This window comes from Bufo gargarizans, chromosome 4 (genome assembly GCF_014858855.1).
Source record: "Bufo gargarizans isolate SCDJY-AF-19 chromosome 4, ASM1485885v1, whole genome shotgun sequence".
NCBI lineage: Eukaryota > Metazoa > Chordata > Amphibia > Anura > Bufonidae > Bufo > Bufo gargarizans.
In genome coordinates, this window is record NC_058083.1 from 68,011,454 (window position 1) to 68,036,269 (window position 24,816).

Below are 24,816 nucleotides of genomic sequence, written 5' to 3' on the forward strand. Positions count from 1 at the left end.
TCCCAGTGGTAAGATGTGGCAAGCTCATAGAGACTTATCCAAAGCGACTTGGAGCTGTGATTGCGGTAAAAAGTGGCTCTACAAAGTATTGACTTTAGGGGGGTGAATAGTTGTGCACATTGACTTTTTCTGTTATTTTGTCCTATTTGTTGTTTGCTTCACAATAAATACATTAAAAAAAAATAACATCTTCAAAGTTGTGGGCAAGTTGAAAAAGTCAAGGGGGGTGAATACTTTTGCAAGGAGAGAGAGAGAAAGAAAGAGAGAAAGAAAGAAAGAGAGAAAAAAAGAAAGAGAGAGAGAGAAAGAAAGAGAGAAAGAAAGAAAGAGAAAGAAAGAGAGAAAAAAGAAAGAGAGAAAGAAAGAGAGAGAGAGAGAATACTTACCCCTGTGGTACCCCACTATTAATCCCTCCAATACAGAACCCTGTGGTACCCCACTAGTGACCTATGTACTGATAAACACTGAGCCCACATTTTCCCCCAATCCAGACATTCTTTTTTTTTTTAACAACCCTTTATGTGGCACAGTATTGAATACTTTGAAAAATAACAAGATATATGACATCCAAAGACTCATCCTGGTCCAGTTTAGAACTTACCTCCTCACAGAAACTGATCAGTTTGTCAGGACCGATCTCTCATAAATCCATGCTGATACGTTATACATTTAAATTCATTGACATACTCCAGGATAACATCTCTTTGACAACCTTCAAACAATTTGAATTCACAAAGTTCGCTAGAGTTCAGGTAATATGCCCCCAATTTTTATTCAAATGCCAACAATAAGGGAGTGTCCTGTATGAATGGGGGCCACATCATGAGCCGTTTTTTTTCACAGTCTCCTTGATGTCCCTCCTCAAAAATTGGCAATGATGAAATATGTATGATATAAAATCCCTATATCCTCTTCTTACATGAAATGTTGCATTGTAGACCAGCCGCTCCTTGTTAATCTACACCATGTGCTATTTTATACCTCTCTAAAAATCTACCATATCAGATCACAGGGCCCGTAAAATAAAATGACTTCCTGTATCGTTCGATTTCCTCCTGTGATGCATGTTCACTCCCTGGATAGATGGAAATTAAGATTCCAGACCCATGTCCGCTACAGCTGTTTGGAAAATGTTTCCTATTTGCACATTTGGTGTGAAAAAAAGGAAGAGGGAGTTCTTATAATAGTTGCAATTGAATGTTCTGTAGGGATTTCAAAGGTATAATAAGTGATGCTATAGCGCACTGCAGCTTTGAGGATCAGATTACAGTTAGCATTTCGAGACAACTTATCTTAAAAGCAGCTTTGTTTTACGTACCTTGTACAGATCCCCGGGCTGTATTTGTTTTATAGCTTTTTACCATCCAGAGCTACAACATTCACAATTCTGAGTATTACAGCCTTCCCTTGATTGTTCAGCGTCTCTATAGCGCTTACTCTGTGAATCCGTGAAATGTAGTCAGGTATTGTATAGTAATTTGATGTTGGAAACATCTCCCAGAATGCACTGTAGCAGAGATCATTACATTAAAGGGTTTGTCCCACGAAAAATATTCTACAGTTTTCAAACCAGCACCTGGATCTGAATACTATAATAATGATACTATAAGTATTCAATAATATATATTTAATAATTTTGTGTAATTAAAAAATTTGCATAACCACTGAGTTATACAATAAAATGTATCTGTATAGCGCCACCTGCTGTTTGTTCTTTTTCCTATTTCTTTGACCTGCTCATTGAGGTGGCCGCACATGCTCAGTTTGACCCTTTAACTGCCTCCTGAGCTGTGATAGGGAGAGAATGGACACGCCCCCTGAGCTGCAGCAGAAACGACACGCCCCTTGAGCTGTCAGCTTGATATAAATTAAGCAGAGCAATGAATCAGGAGATCTCTGGATCCATGTGAGGTACAGGGCTGGTTCTAGTGTTGTTAGAAAGAAATTGTCATGTACTATATGATGTCTGATTTTCATATTAATCATGAGATAACACCTAAAGTAAGCCTTCTTTCACACTTGCAGTACAGTTTCCGTCAGGCTGTTCCAAAGAGGTTTTTGTCTGGCTAAATAATGGCTGGATTGCCAATGGACCCCATTATAATTAATGGAGTCGGCGGGTGTTGCAGTAACCATCCCATAAAATCTCAAGCTCAACACAAACTTGATAAAAGGCAGTTATAGGAGTTGTGTGGGAACTGTGTTGTTTTTGTGGATTTGGGTCCATGTAAGGTCTCTATGATATCACTTCACCAGACAGAAATCAGAGGGAATGTTCTCATTGGAATCTCTCAGTAGTGCAGCCTCAGCCTCTGGACCTGTAACCTTACAGTGTAACTGCTATTTTAAGCAACATTTGTGAGTGTACCTGAGGAATAACACTATTTCTCGACATGAGCCACTTTTTGCAGTTTTTCCCTCCGAAGTCTGTCTGTAATTCTCATTTTTTTCTGAGCTGGTGGGTGAAGACTAGCTGGAATCATGTCTGCCCATACACAGGACATGAATAAACAGGGAATCTTGCTTCTTTACTCTGTAGCACAACCTCAAAAGCAGCAACAAAGGACATTATACAGCATTGATGAGCCTGTGCAGTGTGTGAATCTAGCAGTTAAAAAAGACAGAAAATCACTTACATAGCAGCAGCAGTCTCAGTGTCAGTCTATAGACATCTAACCCTTCAGTGAGCAGGCAGCCCATCTTCACTGAAGACAAATCTGAGCAGCAAACTGAGTTATTAAAGAAGGAGGGAGGAACACTAGAGGAGCCTGATTAAATTAAATGATAGTTACTATTTAATCAAAGATTTCCCAGCCTATACCTATGCATACAATGGCATATGTCATCCATAGGCACCATTGTATATATAGAAAAAAGTATACCATATGGTCTACTTTATCTGCAATGGCCCTCTGTATAGAAAAATGCAGTCTGCTGTGCTTTGCTGTACAGATGAAAGAAGTATACCAACAGAGGCCAAAAATACTTTTTATTGGCTTCCATCAGAAGAATGAAACCCTATGGATATGTTTAACAAATATAAGCCCCGTAATACTGTATGCAGAGTGTTCTATATAAAAAAAAAAAAAACATTTTAATGTCTATTAAAGGGTTTTATGTTATTCTTCTGAGAGGTGCCCTTATATTCATCGCTCAGGCTTGCAAAATAACATAAACACATGTACAGGTCTGTAGTACTAGTAGCTAAAACATATTGGCCCACACTTGCTAATGTGAGTGCACCTCCAATGCTTTGTAAATTGTCTAAAAATCTATCTAGTTTTAGAAAAAAAATACACTGCGCCTAAGGCCCCTTTCACACGAGCAAGTTTTCCGCGCGGGTGCAATGCGTGAGGTGAACGCATTGCACCCGCACTGAATCCGGACCCATTCATTTCTATGGGACTGTACACATGAGCAGTGATTTTCACGCATCACTTGTGCATTGCATGAAAATCACAGCATGTTCTATATTCAGTGTTTTTCACGCAAAGCAGGCCCCATAGAATTGAATAGGGCTGCGTGAAAATTGCAAGCATCCGCAAGCAAGTGCGATTTTCACGCATGGTTGTTAGGAGACGATCGGGACACGATCATTATTATTTTCCCTTATGACATGGTTATAAGGGAAAATAATAGCATTCTTAATACAGAATGCATAGTACAATAGGGCTGGAGGGGTTAAATTTTTTTTTTTTTTAAACAATAACTTCCCTTAATCCAATTGATCGCGCAGCCTGGCTTCTCTTCTGTCTTCTTCTTTGCTGTGCACAGGAAAAGGACCTTTGGTGACGTCACTGCGCTCATCACATGGTCCGTCACATGATCCATCGCCATAGTAAAAGATCATGTGATGGACCATGTGATGAACGCAGTGACGTCATCAAAGGTCCTATTCCTCAAAGAAGAAGAAGACAGAAGAGATGCCGGCTGCGCGAACAAGTGGATTAAGGCGAGTTAAATTTTTTATTTTTAACCCCTCCAGCCCTATTGTTCTATGCATTCTGTATTCAGAATGCTATTATTTTCCCTTATAACCATGTTTTAAGGGAAAATGTTAGCAATCTACACTACAACTAACCCAAACCTGAACTTCTGTCAAGAAGTTCGGGTCTGGGTACCACATTCAGTTTTTTATCACGTGCGTGCAAAACACATTGCAATAAAAACTGAACAACGGAACGCAATCGCAGTCAAAACTGACTGCAATTGCGTAACTACTCGCGCGGGTTTGCTGCAATGCATCCGGACCTTATCCGGACATACTTGTCTGCAAAGGGGCCTAAGGGTGTGGCTTAGAGGAAAAGGGGCACGGCTTAAGACGCCACATGCTGCGCCATAATCCTAGCATAAAATACTGCTGCAAACCAATACGTTGGAATATAGTTAAACAAAAGTGTCTAACCATACATCAAATTTATCATCCAGTCTGAGTCACTGTGAAAAACACTGTGCATGTCTAGACAGCCTAAGCGTACAAGTAAATCTTCCCCATTGTGCCATTTTGCTACTAGGAGTGCCAAATTTTAAGTGCAATTTTGGGTGATCATTTGCTACCTGCTTTACTGTGCTTTGTTTTGAGTTCAGAACCTTCACTGATTTGTTTCATTCGGCCTGAGAAAATATGTCTGTGTTTTGACATTTCTCAGACAGGCTACTGACATTTTGAGCAAAATTACGCCAGCAACCAGAAAAAAAAAAAAAAATCCCGTCTCATTCTGTGGTGAAATCCTGGAGGTCTGCTGTCTCAGGATGGTTCTGTAAGGAGTTTAATCAGGTCTTTCACAGCTGTTGTTTTATATTCCACATTGTTTTGCTTTGGCACAAAGATACGCTGGCGCCTCTCGTCTGACTACTTCCATTCTGCTGAAAACAGGCGTTTTTTTCTACTTATCTCAAGAATCTGCCTGGGCATTGGATGAGTTAGAAATAAAATGATAATTTGCTGTCTACTTTTGGTTAATGCTTGGGTAACACTGTTGTTCTTGCACCTCAGAAAGGGGATTCGCTGTAATAACAAAGTTGTAGATACAAAAACAATCAAGACCGGTTCTTTGAAAAATTCCTTACACTGTAACCTACCCTACTTGTTACCGAGGCTTTGATCTTGGGCCTGGAAAAAATATATTTCTTGAAATCGGCAAAGTTGTTCTAAATGCATTAAAGCAGCCATGTGAAATCCAGATGAGCTTCAGAGATGTGAAGAGTTGATTGACAGAAATTTAGTTTCACCCAGTCAACATATCTGAAATATTTCAGTTACTTAACAAATATTTCTATTTTATTATTCTATTTCGTGTTTTTTCTTAATTTACATACTACTTTCAAATTTCTGTTGGTTCTCCTTGGAAACAGACAGCCTTATCTGCCCTCTGCTGACAAGACTCCACCCGACTACTGAGCTGGAATTATAAAGATTATAGTTAACTATTTGAAACTTCTTTCTATTCAGTTATGTAGATTGAAAAAAGACACCGATCCATCAGGTCCAGCCTTTCTTGATTAAGTTTACATTGTTAATTGCTTATAAGCACCAAAATGACTCACAGAAGTGAGTACCCGTGCAGAGCCAGCACGTGTGGTAAAACACCAAAAAAGAGAAAATATAGGGCTCGCACTAAATAGTATTATGAATATATAAATTTTATTAGTGTCTCCATACGAGACAAATCACAATTAAAACACATAGGAAACAATGGATGGTGAAAAATGAGCACACAGAATGACATGGAGCACGACCAAATTACTAAGAATGGCAAATAAATACGAAAATGAGTATATAAATATAGCACTAAGTGTGCATATAAATCAAGTAGAATGTTAGTAATACATGTAATCAGGCAGAGCTATACAGGCTAGGTAATGATATCATACATAGTAAAACCAAAGTCTGCATGTAAAGTGACCAGTGCAAATAGATATATAGCCAACGCTGAGTAAATCATTATAACGCCATAAACCAACTACCTGTATAGTGCTCCAGCAACCCCGACGCACGTTTCACGCAAGGCTTCTTCAGGGGGAAGTGTGTGTGGAGGGGGGGGCTAGTGGGGTGGTTTATATAGCCAAAACGACATGGCTAATGGACAAAGGGCAGCTGCAAACGATTAGGGAGCAGGACATGTGTGGCCACACAAGGAAGGGAGACGAATGCGTTCCAAGCTGGAACGCATCGCATCACTTCCGGTTCCTGTAGGTGAACCGCATGGTGGAACGCAAGACGTCACTTCCGGGATTCGGCAGGAGTAGCAGGGTGAAAGGAAAGCTGTGACCTAATGCGCTCCAGTAGATACATGGAACCTAACTGATAAGTGGGAGAGCAAATGTAGCTTATATTTTATAAAGCATGACAGAGTGTATTGAGCCAAACTGTAGAGATGACAATATACAGTACATCATATGGCACAATAAAAACGGACCTCATACAGCGCTAAATAACAAGCATGTTAATAAATAAAGTGTATACATATATGTAATATATTACAATTTAGATGTGCAGAGAGGTATATAGATATATAAAAAACCAACAAGTTACACATAAAACGTATATATACACATGTGGAAGCTTGTCCCCACACATATATATATACAATGAATCCCACAGAAGATACCACAGTGAAATGAATATATAAAGTGACAAAAGTGAATAAGGTACAGGCACTGCTGTACATATAGGAAAGAGAACAAATAGAGTGTGTGAGTGCGCGCGGACGCACGCGCGCAAAGGGGCCCACATAAGCGCACGCGAGTGCACGCGCACACAGACACATGCAAATACATACATGTGTAAAATAAATAATAATTTAAGACCTAATTATATGTAGATAAAAGTGAATGCAAAAAGGTCCAAAAAAGGACAAGTGACAAATATATAATGTCCGTGCTGATGACGCCATGAAGTGAGAATACAAAAACATGGTCAATTAGTCTAAGAAGTAGATACATCTGTGGACCAGAATGGAGGGGAGAAGAAGAGCACGCCGAGTCCCGGGTAACGATGGCAACCACACCTAAATAACTGAAACAGGAGATACATAAGAAAGACAGCATTAAAAATCAGACTATGTGAAAGACGAGTAAAACAAAGATTATAAAAACGAGTCAGCCAAAGAAAAGGCAGCCCTAAGGGATATTATACTAACCCTAAAAGCACCCAAGGTGGAGACGTGCCTGGGAACAGACAAGACACCACCAGTGGGCAAACACACACACGTAAAATATATAATCTCTCTGAAGGAACACAAATAATAATACATAACCAAAATAAGAGCTCAAGAAAAACAAGAAAGGCAAACTGCAACTCGTGGGTATGGCCCCGAGGGCATTACGGCAAAAAAGGGGCAAAGCTTAAACCCTCATTTAAACCGTGTGGGGTGACAGTGTGCAATTGGAAGATCCACCTAGCCTCTCGTTGGGCTAAGAGGCGTTTCCAATTGCCACCCCTACTGCCCACAAAGACCCTGTCGATCCCCCTTACCTGGAGCAAAGAACTGTCACAGGCATGGTGTGTCTTAAAATGGCGAGGGATGGTCTTTAGGGCGATGTCATCTTCCTCAGTGGCAGCTGACTGTATCCCCAGCACATGTTCTCTCGTACGACGCCTCAATTCACGTGATGTGAGGCCAACATATAGAAGCCCACAAGGGCAGCTTGCAACGTAGACAACGCCGGTGGTGCTGCAAGTGATGGTATGTGTAATTTGATAAATCTTCTGTCCAGCAGAGTCAGTAAAGGAGGTGGTAGTAAGGATGTTTGCACATGCCACGCAATTGCCGCAGGGGCGGCAACCCCATTTTGGACCTTTAGAGCCAAAAATGTGTGAGGGGGTGGCAGCCTGGTGATGGCTATGAACTAAGCCATCTCGTATGTTTCTGTCACGTCGAAAGGTTAAAGATGGCCTCGGAAGAAGGTGTTGTTTCAAAATGGGGTCCATACATAAGATGTTCCAATGTGTGTTTAGTGATTGCAGTACGGCACTGTGGCCTGAATTTTAGGTGGTGATAAAGCGTACCATGTTGTTCTGAGATTTCTTTATCTTCGGGCGCTGTTGTAGAAGGTCCTCCCTCACAGATCGTTTGGCTCTAAAGTATCCTTTCTTCAGAGAGGATTCAGTATAGCCTCTCTCTCTGAATCTGTTGGTCAACTCCTGGGCACGCTTTTCGAACAGGTCATCGTTTGAACATATGCGTCTTAGTCGTAAAAATTGACCCGTAGGGATCCCTTCAATCAGTCTCCGTGGATGTGCAGAGCCGGCGTGTAACAGACTATTTACTGAGGTGGGTTTGCGGTGCAGGTCGGTATAGATGAAGCCATGATGATCTACCTGTAGAAGAACATCCAGAAAATCCATGTCTTTTCGGCCAGATTTATAGGTGAGGTGGATATTAAGCTGGTTTTTATTTAAGTTGGTCATGAAGGAGTCCAGCTCTCCAGTTGTACCCTGCCAAATCATAAGAACATCATCGATGTAGCGATTCCACATATATACCCTGTCAATAGAAGGAACGGGGTCAGTCAGAAAGAGGCCCCTCTCCCACAGCCCCAGGAAAAGGTTGGCGTAGGACGGCGCACAAGCCGCCCCCATTGCCGTTCCCTGGAGCTGTAGGTAGAAGGACCCCTTAAAAACAAAAAAGTTGTGCCGAAGGGCAAAATCCAAAATTTGGAGAATAAACGTAGCGTAATCACCTTCGACATCGGACATGGCCAGGAACTGCGACACTGCTGCCATCCCATCCTGATGGCTGATGGAGGTGTACAGTGATTCAACGTCGCAGGTGACAATAAGCACCTTATATATTCATTTCACTGTGGTATCTTCTGTGGGATTCATTGTATATATATATGTGTGGGGACAAGCTTCCACATGTGTATATATACGTTTTATGTGTAACTTGTTGGTTTTTTATATATCTATATACCTCTCTGCACATCTAAATTGTAATATATTACATATATGTATACACTTTATTTATTAACATGCTTGTTATTTAGCGCTGTATGAGGTCCGTTTTTATTGTGCCATATGATGTACTGTATATTGTCATCTCTACAGTTTGGCTCAATACACTCTGTCATGCTTTATAAAATATAAGCTACATTTGCTCTCCCACTTATCAGTTAGGTTCCATGTATCTACTGGAGCGCATTAGGTCACAGCTTTCCTTTCACCCTGCTACTCCTGCCGAATCCCGGAAGTGACGTCTTGCGTTCCACCATGCGGTTCACCTACAGGAACCGGAAGTGATGCGATGCGTTCCAGCCTGGAACGCATTCGTCTCCCTTCCTTGTGTGGCCACACATGTCCTGCTCCCTAATCGTTTGCAGCTGCCCTTTGTCCATTAGCCATGTCGTTTTGGCTATATAAACCACCCCACTAGCCCCCCCCTCCACACACACTTCCCCCTGAAGAAGCCTTGCGTGAAACGTGCGTCGGGGTTGCTGGAGCACTATACAGGTAGTTGGTTTATGGCGTTATAATGATTTACTCAGCGTTGGCTATATATCTATTCTGACTATTTGCACTGGTCACTTTACATGCAGACTTTGGTTTTACTATGTATGATATCATTACCTAGCCTGTATAGCTCTGCCTGATTACATGTATTACTAACATTCTACTTGATTTATATGCACACTTAGTGCTATATTTATATACTCATTTTTGTATTTATTTGCCATTCTTAGTAATTTGGTCGTGCTCCATGTCATTCTGTGTGCTCATTTTTCACCATCCATTGTTTCCTATGTGTTTTAATTGTGATTTGTCTCGTATGGAGACACTAATAAAATTTATATATTCATAATACTATTTAGTGCGAGCCCTATATTTTCTCTTTTTTGGTGTTTTACCACACGTGCTGGCTCTGCACGGGTACTCACTTCTGTGAGTCATTTTGGTGCTTATTTGTCATCTGCAGACATTTATTTGTTCTTTTGCAGACATTTCCATTATGGATTTCTTAGCCCGTGAGGCCTCCTCTAGGTCCCAGGCGAATGCCATTTTTAACTGTGATGGTGAGAGCACGCAGGATGTTAACCATCTAAGGAACACACGTGATTTGAAGAGCTCTTTTAGAAATTTGTCACACAAACGCCTCCGTATGTGGTGGAATAAGACGTCCATGGAACAGTATGTATCAAAAGATTTAATCCCACGGGGTCTCCGGGTTCAGGTTTTTCCCTCTTATGGTCTTGAAGTGGAACATTTAAATGCTAGATGGGAGGAAGCCTGCAATGTATGTTCTAACACCTTTCTAAAATTACTAATATCAGCTAATGAGACCATGTTAAGTACCTTGGATAAGGAGTTGACCACGATTGATGCCCAACTAAAGCAATCATTATCCAGTCCTGAATTGGAGTCCTTTAAAAATGAAATGGAGACCAGCCATGATGCATGGGAAAAACTCATTAAGGATCGCAAGGCGAGTAAATTTCAGAGGGATCGTCAAGACTATGAACAGAAACGGGTGTATCGATGGCAGCAATTCAAAACCATGCCCAGGAGCCGTAGTGCCTCGGTCTCCTCATATACTTCAACTGATGCTGAAGGGGCACGAGGTGATGATGTGGCCACCCCCCGCTCCACGAGGTACGGGGGTAAACGGAAGGATATACCGAACCATCAAAAAATCTACAAAAGATACCGTACAGGTGATTCCGGCCCATCTAGAACTCAGGTAATTAATCTCTCTGACACTGTTCTCACTGAGGCCCAACTTGAGGTTTTGAGTTTGGGCCTTAATTTTGTCCCGACAACTAAATTTGATGTTTTTACAGCGATAAAGGACCTGAACCTATTTGCAAGGAATCTAGTTTTTAAAAGGATTTTTCACAAAGATGGCAACCCTGCACTGTCCCCCCCTGACCGATGAACAAAGAGCAATACAGGATTTATGTGATCTACTGGATGAACAAGATCCTCCAGTAAGTAGGCTGCCTAATGTGTTGATGCCCAGATCAAAAAAATTTCCTCCTATTTACATGTATCCCAAAATTGATATTTTTGTGAAACTGGTTACGAATGATTTGACCAAGGCATCCACCAAGTTTCAACATGGTAATATGGATGGCAACCTACGTTCAGCGGTTAAGCAATTGGGCAATATGAAAAATCTGGTAATCAAGCCATCTGACAAAGGGGGCAATATAGTTGTTTGGCCAGTTACACTATATGAAAAGGAAGCCTTTCGTCAGCTAAAGAACCCAGTGTGTTATAAGAAACTCACATTTAACCCTCTCAATTCTTTTCAGGATTCCTTGAATAAGATTTTACAGTCGGCCTATGATCGAGGCACCATCAGTCAGAAGGAGCTCAGTTGTCTACTTGTACCCTGCCCCATGATACCCACTTTCTATTTGCTACCTAAAGTGCATAAGCAGCTTTCCACTCCGCCTGGTCGCCCGATCGTCGCAGGTAACAATAACCTATGTGAACCAATATGTAAACTGGTTGATCACGTGTTACGACCTCTGGTTGAGAATCTCCCTTCTTACCTTAAAGACACTGGTGACATCCTGCGGAAACTAAATGGGATACAACTGGAGGATGACATGCTTATTGTCACCTGCGACGTTGAATCACTGTACACCTCCATCAGCCATCAGGATGGGATGGCAGCAGTGTCGCAGTTCCTGGCCATGTCCGATGTCGAAGGTGATTACGCTACGTTTATTCTCCAAATTTTGGATTTTGCCCTTCGGCACAACTTTTTTGTTTTTAAGGGGTCCTTCTACCTACAGCTCCAGGGAACGGCAATGGGGGCGGCTTGTGCGCCGTCCTACGCCAACCTTTTCCTGGGGCTGTGGGAGAGGGGCCTCTTTCTGACTGACCCCGTTCCTTCTATTGACAGGGTATATATGTGGAATCGCTACATCGATGATGTTCTTATGATTTGGCAGGGTACAACTGGAGAGCTGGACTCCTTCATGACCAACTTAAATAAAAACCAGCTTAATATCCACCTCACCTATAAATCTGGCCGAAAAGACATGGATTTTCTGGATGTTCTTCTACAGGTAGATCATCATGGCTTCATCTATACCGACCTGCACCGCAAACCCACCTCAGTAAATAGTCTGTTACACGCCGGCTCTGCACATCCACGGAGACTGATTGAAGGGATCCCTACGGGTCCATTTTTACGACTAAGACGCATATGTTCAAACGATGACCTGTTCGAAAAGCGTGCCCAGGAGTTGACCAACAGATTCAGAGAGAGAGGCTATACTGAATCCTCTCTGAAGAAAGGATACTTTAGAGCCAAACGATCTGTGAGGGAGGACCTTCTACAACAGCGCCCGAAGATAAAGAAATCTCAGAACAACATGGTACGCTTTATCACCACCTACAATTCAGGCCACAGTGCCGTACTGCAATCACTAAACACACATTGGAACATCTTATGTATGGACCCCATTTTGAAACAACACCTTCTTCCGAGGCCATCTTTAACCTTTCGACGTGACAGAAACATATGAGATGGCTTAGTTCATAGCCATCACCAGGCTGCCACCCCCTCACACATTTTTGGCTCTAAAGGTCCAAAATGGGGTTGCCGCCCCTGCGGCAATTGCGTGGCATGTGCAAACATCCTTACTACCACCTCCTTTACTGACTCTGCTGGACAGAAGATTTATCAAATTACACATACCATCACTTGCAGCACCACCGGCGTTGTCTACGTTGCAAGCTGCCCTTGTGGGCTTCTATATGTTGGCCTCACATCACGTGAATTGAGGCGTCGTACGAGAGAACATGTGCTGGGGATACAGTCAGCTGCCACTGAGGAAGATGACATCGCCCTAAAGACCATCCCTCGCCATTTTAAGACACACCATGCCTGTGACAGTTCTTTGCTCCAGGTAAGGGGGATCGACAGGGTCTTTGTGGGCAGTAGGGGTGGCAATTGGAAACGCCTCTTAGCCCAACGAGAGGCTAGGTGGATCTTCCAATTGCACACTGTCACCCCACACGGTTTAAATGAGGGTTTAAGCTTTGCCCCTTTTTTGCCGTAATGCCCTCGGGGCCATACCCACGAGTTGCAGTTTGCCTTTCTTGTTTTTCTTGAGCTCTTATTTTGGTTATGTATTATTATTTGTGTTCCTTCAGAGAGATTATATATTTTACGTGTGTGTGTTTGCCCACTGGTGGTGTCTTGTCTGTTCCCAGGCACGTCTCCACCTTGGGTGCTTTTAGGGTTAGTATAATATCCCTTAGGGCTGCCTTTTCTTTGGCTGACTCGTTTTTATAATCTTTGTTTTACTCGTCTTTCACATAGTCTGATTTTTAATGCTGTCTTTCTTATGTATCTCCTGTTTCAGTTATTTAGGTGTGGTTGCCATCGTTACCCGGGACTCGGCGTGCTCTTCTTCTCCCCTCCATTCTGGTCCACAGATGTATCTACTTCTTAGACTAATTGACCATGTTTTTGTATTCTCACTTCATGGCGTCATCAGCACGGACATTATATATTTGTCACTTGTCCTTTTTTGGACCTTTTTGCATTCACTTTTATCTACATATAATTAGGTCTTAAATTATTATTTATTTTACACATGTATGTATTTGCATGTGTCTGTGTGCGCGTGCACTCGCGTGCGCTTATGTGGGCCCCTTTGCGCGCGTGCGTCCGCGCGCACTCACACACTCTATTTGTTCTCTTTCCTATATGTACAGCAGTGCCTGTACCTTATTCACTTTTGTCACTTTATATATTCATTTCACTGTGGTATCTTCTGTGGGATTCATTGTATATATATGTGTGGGGACAAGCTTCCACATGTGTATATATACGTTTTATGTGTAACTTGTTGGTTTTTTATATATCTATATACCTCTCTGCACATCTAAATTGTAATATATTACATATATGTATACACTTTATTTATTAACATGCTTGTTATTTAGCGCTGTATGAGGTCCGTTTTTATTGTGCCATATGATGTACTGTATATTGTCATCTCTACAGTTTGGCTCAATACACTCTGTCATGCTTTATAAAATATAAGCTACATTTGCTCTCCCACTTATCAGTTAGGTTCCATGTATCTACTGGAGCGCATTAGGTCACAGCTTTCCTTTCACCCTGCTACTCCTGCCGAATCCCGGAAGTGACGTCTTGCGTTCCACCATGCGGTTCACCTACAGGAACCGGAAGTGATGCGATGCGTTCCAGCTTGGAACGCATTCGTCTCCCTTCCTTGTGTGGCCACACATGTCCTGCTCCCTAATCGTTTGCAGCTGCCCTTTGTCCATTAGCCATGTCGTTTTGGCTATATAAACCACCCCACTAGCCCCCCCCCTCCACACACACTTCCCCCTGAAGAAGCCTTGCGTGAAATGTGCGTCGGGGTTGCTGGAGCACTATACAGGTAGTTGGTTTATGGCGTTATAATGATTTACTCAGCGTTGGCTATATATCTATTCTGACTATTTGCACTGGTCACTTTACATGCAGACTTTGGTTTTACTATGTATGATATCATTACCTAGCCTGTATAGCTCTGCCTGATTACATGTATTACTAACATTCTACTTGATTTATATGCACACTTAGTGCTATATTTATATACTCATTTTTGTATTTATTTGCCATTCTTAGTAATTTGGTCGTGCTCCATGTCATTCTGTGTGCTCATTTTTCACCATCCATTGTTTCCTATGTGTTTTAATTGTGATTTGTCTCGTATGGAGACACTAATAAAATTTATTGTTAATTGCTTGATTAATTATAATTAGGGATGAGCGATTCGACTGCAGATGAAACATGCTATTTGCTTTTATATAAGCATCTTATCCTTTTTTACTACCTTAAGGTAGGGAATTCCATAATTTAACTACTCTAACTGTAAAGAATCCTTTCCTGTACTGATGTCCAAACCGCCCCTGGATGAGGCTGCTGCCAGGACACCACACGGGCCCGGACGTGTGTTTTAAGGGCACATGCGCGAGAGTAAGGTGTAATGGAAAAAAAAAAGTAGAGGAGTGAATAATTAACAATGGGGCGGCGCTGGGCTCTAAGATAAGGGGTGTGGCTGGGCTCCAACGGCCGGAGGGACAGCCCCTTGGGCTCCTTATGAAGGTAATTGGCATATGAATAAAAGCAATTTTTAGCAAAAATGAAAAAACATGTTGGGGTAAGACTAGTATATTTTATCTATATATGAAAAGCTCTGTACCTAAAATCTGGCAGACAGAATCCCTTTAAAACGTATCTGCCACCTTCTTGCCCATGCTGCCACCTTATCTACAGTAGGTCTTTCTGACATTTTACAAATCAAGCTATTAAAGGGTTTTCCACGACTTTAATACTGATCACCTACCCTCAGGTCACCCAGGACCCCCGCCGATCAGCTGTTTTGAGAAGCCAGAGACCCTCCTGTGAGCACCGCGGCCTCGCAGCTTACTAAGCACAGCACCGTACATTGTATGGCCTCTTTCACATGAACGTTTTTTTTCTTCCCGTTTACAGGATGTTTTTTGCGTTCCGTATACGGCACCATTTATTTCAATGGTTCCGCAGAAAAAACGGAATGTATTTTGTATGCATTCCGTTTCCATATTTCCGTTCAGTTGAAAGACAGAACATGTCCTATTATTGCCCGCAAATCACGTTCCGTGGCTCCATTCAAGTAAATGGGTCCGCAAAAAAAAACGAACACATACATAAATGCATCCATATGTCTTCCATGTCCGTTCCGTTTTTGCAGAACCATCTATTGAAAATGTTATGCCCAGACCAATTTTTTCTATGTAATTACTGTATACTGTATATGCCATACGGAAAAACTGAACGAAAAAAAAAAAACTGAACAAATCTGTGAAAAATGGACCGCAAAACACTGAAAAAGCCATTGGTATCACACACAGCCCCAGGCTATGTGACCGATGAACGCATCGTCACTGGCCTAGGGAAAGCTGTGGGAAGGCTGCAGCTCTACTGCGAGTACCGATGTCCCGGGTTTTGGACCCCCACCAATCAGATACTGATGACCTCAGTATAGTCGTCAGTATTAAAGTCTCCGAAAAACCCTTTAAGTATCCTGCAAAGTTCGATTTGATATCGATGACCTATCAGAGAAAAGATCAGCAATATCTAAAAGGTGGAAAACTCTTTTACTAAGGGCTCTTTCACACCTGCGTTCTTTTCTTCCGGCATAGAGTTCCGTCGTCGGGCCTCTATGCCGGAAGAATCCTGATCAGTTTTATCCTAATGCATTCTGAATGGAGTGAAATCCGTTCAGGATGCATCAGGATGTCTTCAGTTCCGGATCGGAACTTTTTTGGCCGGAGAAAAAACCGCAGCATGCTGCGCTTTTTGCTCCGGCCAAAAATCCTGAAGACTTGCCGCAAGGCCGGATCCGGAATTAATGCCCATTGAAAGGCATTGATCCGGATCCGGCCTTAAGCTAAACGTCGTTTCGGCGCATTGCTGGATCCGACGTTTAGCTTTTTCTGAATTGTTACCATGGCTGCCAAGACGCTAAAGTCCTGGCAGCCATGGTAAAGTGTAGTGGGGAGCAGTATACTTACCGTCCGTGCGGCTCCCGGGGCGCTCCAGAGTGACGTCAGGGCGCCCCAGGCGCATGGATGACGTGATCGCATGGCCCGTCATCCATGCGCATGGGGCGCTCTGACGTCATTCTGGAGCGCCCCGGGAGCCGCACGGACTGTAAGTATACCGCTCCCCCGCTCCTACTATGGCAACCAGGACTTTAATAGCGTCCTGGCTGCCATAGTAACACTGAACGCATTTTGAAGACGGATCAGTCTTCAAATGCTTTCAGTACACTTGCGTTTTTCCGGATCCGGCGTGTAATTCCGGCAAGTGGAGTACACGCCGGATCCGGACAACGCAAGTGTGAAAGAGGCCTAAATTCTTTATCCATCTGGATACACTGTCCCTTAGTCCTTACATCTGAAGCTTCAGGCAAGCTCTTCTTGGGTACAGTGTGAACTGTCTTTACAAAGTCTAGATATACTGTATCACATCAGCTGCCTGATCAACATGTAGATTTGCACTTACCTTCTCAAAGAAACCAAGGATGTTTGTTAGGCACGACCAGATTTTCACAAATCCGTGCTGGTTATTAGATTATTTGGTGATATATACATTTGCAGCTCATCTCTTAGAATACCCTTAAATATTTTACATACCACTGACTGCACGGTAGTCCTTTACTTTCTTAAATATTGGCACAACATCAGCTGTCCTCCAGTCCTGTGGCACTGACTAAGATGAGATAGATGAGCAGGAATATCCAGCACTCCATTCTGTGGTATAAAAGCTTCAATCTTAATTTCATGACACCAAAACGGATACAGTCTTCAGTCTACAGTTGAAGTATTGAAGACTGTGTCTGTGTTGAGTTCATAACTAGGGATGAGCGAACCCGTGGGGACCCAAACTTGACCCGAACCCTATTGAAGTCAATTGGGACCTGAACTTCACTTTATTATTTTTCGTTAAAACATGGTTATATCGGAAAATAATAGCATTCTTAAGACAGAATGCTAAATAATATGGCCATTTAAGAGTTAAAAAACAAACAAAAAAAAACAGACCTCATCTACTTGATTGTGCTGCAGCAGTCTCTTCTGTCGTCACTGAACTGGACCTGCCATATGCGTGATGATGTCGCCACGTGGGAGAGCACTGTGACATCATTGCGCACATCGCAGGTCCTTCGGCAGGTACTGTTCAGTGAAGAGAAAAGAAGCTGCTCAAGTGGATGAGGTGGTTTTGTCCTTTTTTTTAACCCCTGAATGGACATTTTGTTTCGCATCCTGTCTTAAGAATGCTATTATTTTTCGATATAACCATGTTATAAACGGAAAAAAATAAAATCAACCGAACACCAAACCTGGACTCGGTAAACCCATACCACAGGATGGAGTGCTGGACATTCCTGATCCTATGTCCTTGAGTTCTCCAGCTTGTTTCCGTGCACCTAGCAGTTGACTATCTGAGTTTGACTATATACTGCATATATTATTTATCTAAGAAGATGCAATACGTCTGCTCGGAAACTGGGCTGTGTAAATCCACCTGAAGGCTCTGTTCACATCTGCATTATGGTTTATATCGAAATCACAATGCACTACCAGGTTCATTGTGTGACAGATACCACCTTGATGCGGTACAATGGGGTCTGTAAGATTGTTTCAGTTTCTGTGGTTTTGATGCAAAAAATGTTGTTGCAGAACACTGTTCTTCTCGTTAAATATGTAGGCATCTGTGACAGAGGCTCTTATGTACGTATCATTCAGGTGGGGCACTGGAAAGATACGATGGGAGGGATTTACTATGTGAAATAGGTCCGATTTGTGGCAGAAATTGCACCCAAAAATTGAACACACCAACTGTGTTTATGTGCACCTTTTTCAAAATGTACAGGTGAAACTCGAAAACATAGAATATCGTGCAAAAGTCCATTTATTTCAGTAATTCAAATTAAGGCTCCATTCAGACGTCCGCAAATGGGTCCGTATCCGTTCTGCAATATCGGGAACGGGTGCGGACCCATTCATTCTCAATGGGGCAGAATGGGATGCCGAGAGCACACTATGTGCTCTCTGCACCAGCATTTCCGGCGCGCGGCCCCGAACTTCCGGGGCGCGGCTCCGCAAAAAAATAGAACATGTCCTATTCTTGTCCGCAATTGCGGACAAGAATAGGCAGTTCTATGGGGGGTGCCGGACGGGTGTATTGTGGATCCGCAATATACCATGGACGTATGAATGGACCCTTAAAGGAATTGCATTAATGCAGCTTAAAATTAGAATTTTGTGAAAAGGTTCAATATTCTAGGCTCAAAGTGTCACCCTCTAGTCAGCTAATTAATCCATACCCCCTGAGCAAAGGGGACCTGACTTGTGACTTTGGGGTTTCATAAGCTATAAGCCATAATCATCCAAATTATAACAAATAAAGGCTTGAAATATCTCGCTTTGCATGTAATGAGTCTCATGTGTTAGTTTCACCTTTTAAGTTGCATTACTGAAATAAACGAACTTTGCACGATATTCAAATTTTTTGAGTTTCACCTGTATTATTGACATATATCATGTTTAGGTTATATTTGTGTACACAATACTGGTCATGACGTACTGTAAGAAAAAGGAATATCTAGCACCAGTTAGATACATTTCACTAAATTTAGTCAGTTTAATACATTTCACAACATTTGCTACATTTTCCCCAGCTCAGAAAATGCTGATGCATTTTTGTATAATTTTGCTAACTCTCCTCCTGTATTTTTCACAATACACACAATTTTGTGAAAGGAAAATCATACATTTTTCATGTTTTCTAATGAGCTTTACGATTCCACAAAACAAAGTTAAAAAGTATTCTTGTAGCATGTAAAATGTGGACCCCTTTAAAGGGTTTTTCAAGCTTATTTGCCACCCAGCCAGTTGTACCTGTGGGGGAAAAAAAACCTTACTGATCTGCTATCCGCTTTTTATTCTGTCTCCTTGGATATCCTCACTGGTCTTCTGGTCCCCTTCATTCAACTTCTGTATGGATCAGGTCACATGTTCCACTGTAGCCAATGACTGGACTCAATGGTGATGTGTCCCCAAGCGGCCCGTGATGTGCCACATTGAGGCCAGTGATTGGCTGCAGCGACACGTATGACCAAATCTATCTGGAAGTTGATTGTCGAACCAGAAGATTAATGAAGAGAGACAGGTCGCCAGAACAGAGTGGCTGGGAGCTGCTGGACAACTCCTTTGACCCGTTACCCCTTCCCGACCATCCAACGTAAATTTACTTCAGCGGTCGGGAATTTAAAATTGGCACCCACTTGAAAGCGGAGAACGTCAGTCAAATGTTACCATGGCATCTGGGAGGTTAAAGACTGGGAGCACGCTCTCCTGGCCTTGTACCGCCTCCTCCTCAGCAAGGATCGGGAGCCAGATGCAGTGTGCGGCAGCCCCTGTACTCAGGAGTGGTACAGGGCTGCCTCACATTAGGTCCCATAGAGAGCCTAATAAATAAATAATACAAATACATAAATCACTTAAAGAATTAACATCATGACTATTGCTGCGTGTGAAAACGCCCCTTACTATTAAAATAGAAAAATATTTATCCCATACAGCAAACGGTGAAACAGAAAAAAAAGCCATAATGGCCAATTTGCCGTTTTTTGGTTGCTTCACTTCCCACCAAAAATGGAATAAAAAGTTATCAAAAAGACATACATACCCCAGCCCCAGTATCAATGAAAAGTACAGATCATCCACAAAAAATTAGCCCTCACAGCCAAAAGGAAAACATTTTTTTTCCCCAAAGTTTTAAATTTTTTTCAATATTAAAATGGAAGAAAAACTATACATATGTGGTATCGTTGTAATCGTACTGACCTGGAGAACAAAAGTAACAGGTCAGTTTTACTGCATAGGAAACAAAAAATAAAATAAAAATAAAATTGTATTTTTTTTTATAATTCCACCCCATTTAGATTTTTTTCCCTGCTTCCCACCACATTGTACAAAAATGTGAATTAAAAACTAAAAAAAAGTCATGGCTTTTGGGAGTGCTGAGAAGGTTAGGTCTTAAAAGGGTTAGGCCCCTTTCACACGGGCGAGTATTCTGCACGGATGCGATGCGCGAGTTGAACGTATTGCACCCGCACTGAATCCTGAGCCATTCATTTCTATGGGGCTGTGCACACGAGCAGTGATTTTCACACATCACATGTGTGCTGCGTGAAAATCGCAGCATGCTCCTCTTTGTGCGTTTTTCACGTAACGCAGGCCCCATAGAAATGAATGGGGTTGCGTGAAAATCGCAAGCATCCGCAAGCAAGTGCGGATGCGGTGCGATTTTCACGCACGGTTGCTAGGTGACGATCGGGATGGGGACCGGATCATTATTATTTCCCCTTATAACATGGTTATAAGGGAAAATAATAGCATTCTGAATACAGAATGCATAGTAAAATAGGGCTGGAGGGGTTAAAAAAAAAATTAAAAAATATTTTAACTCACCTTAATCCACTTGTTCGCGCAGCCGGCATCTCTTCTGTCTTCATCTGTGAGCAATAGGACCTTTGATGACATCACTAGGTTTATCACATGATAAACCATGGTGATGGATCATGTGATGGACCATGTGATGAACGCAGTGACGTCATCAAAAGGTCCTATTGCTCACAGATGAAGACAGAAGAGAACAAGTGTATTAAGGTGAGTTAAAAAAATTATTATTATTTTTTTTAACCCCACCAGCCTTATTGTACTATGCATTGTGCATTCAGAATGCTATTATTTCCCCTTATAACCATGTTATAAGGGGAAATAATACAATCTACACTACAACTAACCCAAACCTGAACTTCTGTCAAGAAGTTCGGGTCTGGGTACCACAGTCGTTTTTTTATCACGCGCGTGCAAAACACATTGCACCCGCGCAATAAAAACTGAACATCGGAACACAATCGCAGTCAAAACTGACTGCAATTGCGTACCTACTTGCGCGGGTTTGCCGCAATGCACCGGGACGCATCCAGACCTAATCCGGACACGCTCGTCTGCAAGCGGCCTTTAAGATTGGGCCAATTTTTGTTCATTTGTGCAATTCTGTCACTTCTATTTGTTTTTGCGCGCAAAAAAGGACAACCTTATTCTAGGGGTCAGTTTGATTATGGCAATACCAAACTTATATGTGGGGTACATGCGATGCGACTTTTTGATCACTTTCTATTTATTTTTCTTGGGGGGGGGGGGGAAACGTGACCAAGAAACAGCAAGATGGCTTAATCGGCAGTCTGCTATGACAGGAAAGGAAGCCTTCACAAGGTCCCGGGTTGCAAAATCTACTAATCGGAGCCCTGTTGGGTCTCTTATCAGAGGACAGAGGGAGAACCCCCTCCCAATGATGCTGCAGTCACAATCGACTGCAGCCTCTAAGGGGCTGAATGATCTTGACCAGAGTCATCTTCGATCCCAGTTACTGCCCGCGAGTGTCCACTGTCATATAGATGTTGGAGATTTTGCATACAGGGGCTTGTTTTTGTGAGACGAGTTGTATTTTTGATATTAAATGTATATGATTTTTATGTTTTACTACTTTTAAAAACCTTTTATAAAAAAAAAATTGCTTTCCGTCACCATATTCTACAACTTTTATTTTTCAGTTGACGGAGCTATGTGAGGGTTATTCTGTAGTTTTTATTGTTTATATTGCGGTACATACAGCTTTTTGATTATTTTTATTCCATTTTTGGGAAGTGTGGTGGCTAAAACAAGTTTTGGCATTATGCATTGTTTTTCCTACACTGCCCACTGTTCGGGATAAATAACATGAATAGTAGTGGACACTGCCTGTATGTATTCATGGAGTGCTCACCAACATGCTAAAACCACCTACTAAATCCACCTACTAAATACAAACACATATCTCATAAAGGAAACAGGTTCTTGGCAATAACCAAAGACAATTAACTCTCCCAACTGATTCAGGACCCGACTAGAGGGACGGCCTTACTGGACTTTGTATTAACCAATAGGCCTGACAGAACAACAGACGTGCAGGTTGGGGGACACCTGGGAAATAGTGACCATAAAGTAATAACCTTCCAATTATCATTCTACAGGGAGGAACAAAAATACCAAACTTCAAAAAAGCTAAATTTAGCCAACTAAGAGAGGTCATAGGCCGAACTAACTGGGACAAAGTCCTCAAAAATAAAAATACAGCCACAAAATGGAATATCTTTAAAAACATCCTAAAATCTCATTGTGAGAGGTACATACCGTATAGGAATAAAAGGTTAAGGAACAAAAAGAAACCAATGTGGATAAATAGAACTGTAAAGAAAGCAATAAATGACAAAAAGAAAGCATATAATTCACTGAAACAGGAGGGTAGCACGGAAGCACTGAAAAACTATAAGGAAAAAAATAGAACATGTAAAAGGCAAATAAAAGCGGCCAAACTAGAGACTGAGAGATTAATTGCCAAAGAGAGTAAAACTAACCCGAAAATGTTCTTCAATTATATAAATGTTAAAAAGTATAAATCTGAAGGTGTCGGCCCTTTAAAGAGTAATGAGGGGGGAGTCGCAGAGAGCGACGAGGAGAAAGCAAAGCTATTAAATATTTTTTTCTCCAATGTATTCACTGAGGAAAATAAACTGTCAGATGACATGCAGAATGCAAAAATAAATTCCCCATTAAAAGTGTCCTGTCTGACCCAGGAAGAAGTACATCAGCGACTTAAAGGGCTTCTGTCACCCCACTAAACCTTTTTTTATTTTTTTGCTTACTTATAATCCCTACACTGCGATTTATGGCTGCATGATCTAATTAATCATTTAGGTCCTGTAGATTTTGTTAAAAACATGCTTTTAAAATATGCAAATTACTTGCTGGTAGCAGCCGCATCCTCCGATCCTAAAGACGCCCCCTCCGCATTGTGATTGACAGGGCCAGGGAACGGAATCGTTCTCTGCTGGCCCTGCCTGTTTGTATTCAAAATCTGGCGCCTGCGCCGCGGCCGTACCCGTCTTCAATCGGCGCAGGCGCACTGAGAGGCGGCCGCTCGCTCGGCCGCTCCATCCTCAATGTGCCTGCGCCGGGTGTAGATGTGACGTCATCGGCGCAGGCGCATTGAGGATGGAGCGGCTGTCTCTCAGTGCGCCTGCGCCAATTGAAGACAGGTACGACCGCGGCGCAGGCGCCAGATTTTGAATGCAAACAGGCAGGGCCAGCAGAGAACGATTCCGTTCCCTGGCCCTGTCAATCACAATGCGGAGGGGGCGTCTTTAGGATCGGAGGATGCGGCTGCTACCAGCAAATAGCCGCCCTACTTGCTGGTAGCAAGGTAATTTTCATATTTTAAAAGCATGTTTTTAACAAAATCTACAGGACCAAAATGATTAATTAGATCATGTAGCCATAAATTGCAGTGTAGGGATTATAAGTAAGCAAAAAAAAAAAAAAAAAAGGTTTAGTGGGGTGACAGAAGCCCGTTAAAAAGATTCAAATAGACAAATCGCCAGGGCCGGATGGCATACAACCCCGTATCCTAAGGGAATTAAGTAATGTCATAGCTAGACCCTTATTTCTGATATTTGCAGACTCTATACTGATAGGGAATGTCCCACAGGATTGGCGCATGGCAAATGTGGTGCCAATATTCAAAAAGGGTCCAAAAACAGACCCCGGAAACTATAGGCCGGTAAGTTTAACATCTGATGTGGGTAAACTGTTTGAAGGTTTTCTGAGAGATGCTATCTTAGAGCATCTCAACGGAAATAAGCGAATAACGCCATATCAGCATGGCTTCGTGAGGGATCGGTCATGTCAAACTAAATTAATCAGTTTCTATGAGGAGGTAAGTTCTAGACTTGAGAGCGGCGAATCAATGGATGTCATATATCTGGACTTCTCCAAAGCATTTGACACTGTACCACATAAAAGGTTAGTATTAAAAATGAGAATGTTCGGACTGGGAGAAAACGTCTATATGTGGGTAAGTAACTGGCTCAATGATAGAAAACAGAGGGTGGTTATTAAAGGTACACACTCAGATTGGGTCACCTCAGGAGGTCAGTATTAGGCCCTATTCTCTTCAATATATTTATTAATGCTCTTGTAGAAGGCTTGCATAGTAAAGTATCAATTTTCGCAGATGACACTAAACTGTGTAAAGCAATTTACACTGATGAGGACAGTATACTACTACAGAGGGATCTGGATAGATTGGAGGCTTGGGCAGATACGTGGCAGATGAGGTTTAACACTGACAAATGTAAAGTTATGCACATGGGAAGGAATAATGCAAGTCACCCGTACATACT